Source organism: Penaeus monodon, chromosome 21 (assembly GCF_015228065.2).
Source record: "Penaeus monodon isolate SGIC_2016 chromosome 21, NSTDA_Pmon_1, whole genome shotgun sequence".
In the NCBI taxonomy this organism is placed as follows: Eukaryota; Metazoa; Arthropoda; class Malacostraca; order Decapoda; family Penaeidae; genus Penaeus; species Penaeus monodon.
In genome coordinates, this window is record NC_051406.1 from 23,005,948 (window position 1) to 23,007,240 (window position 1,293).

Genomic DNA, 1,293 nt, shown 5'->3' on the forward strand with positions numbered 1-1,293 from the left:
CATTTTACATTTCAAGAACGGTCTTGACATTAACGTCAGTTCAAAAGGGAAATGCCTGAACGCGTGCTCACATCCCAGTGACTGACTGACTTGGTTCATTCATAATCATCGAAAGAATTTTCACTTGAACAATTGGTCTTTGTTCCCCGGCGCGCAGTCGGAAAGGTGATAACTGAAGTAGAAAAGAGTTTCCAACCGCGATCTTTGTGGATCCAACACAGTTCGTCCAGTCCTTCGCTCGGCGTAAGGGTTTTATATGTGTCGAATGTATGTTCATATTTTTACATCGTATACTTCTTGCATTCTCTGCTCTCCCTCCTAGCCAAAGCAGATCGCGGTCTGGGCAGCCATGCAGCTGTTGGTTCGCGAGATTTTTGAAGAGCTGATCAGACCCCTCCTACAGGAGTTCGGACCTCACAATCTCCTTTTGTCCCGCTCCCGGAGAGATTAACTGCTAATGAAGTTTATCACAATCAGAACTGTTGGGCACACACGGATTTCCACGAGGATTCAATGTGAATGTGTTTTTTTATTTGGTTTGTTTGGCTCTGCCCGACACGCCCTCCTCCATTCATCTGGCGCCGCCCGCCATCTTGTGCTCCCACGCCCGTCTCCGGGCCCATGCACGTTTCTGTGGCCGCCTTCAGATGTTCAGCAAATTTAATCATCATCATACTTTGTACTTCAGTTAATATTTTTCTTTTAACCACACGCATTAACATTACACCAAAAATCCTTTAAAAATCATCAAAAGGGACGATTCTCGTCTAAAATTCTTCCTTGATGCATGGATCCGGACGTGCGGACGGGAGCTGGCTGAGGGCTATTGACTGCACCACTTGCCATTGTACCTCTGCACCAGCCATAATTGTATGCTACGTTTCATTAGTTTGCCGGGGCCTTTTCAGCGCCCGACAGCAGGAGACCGAGAACACATATTTGACCGTCCCAGCACGACGAGACGACACGCAGATCGCAGGAAAGGAGGAGTAGGGGGAGGGAACGCGAGGAGATCCTGTTTCTTAAAGAGTGGGTTCGGGTCTTATCGGCCAAGGGAGAAAGGCAACGCTCCACTTATGAGGGCTGCTGCCACCCGGGTCCGCTTTTGCTTCGATATTTATTACTGTCACTTATATCTGTTCAAAGCTATTTATTGAAAAAATATGGACTTTCTCTCACTTAACAAGCCGTATACGAATGGCGAATATTGCTCTTTTTGAATTAGCTGAATAAACGAATGCGAAATTTGAATAAAAGGCCATTCTCTCTCCCTCCATATCATCCAGTCGCTTT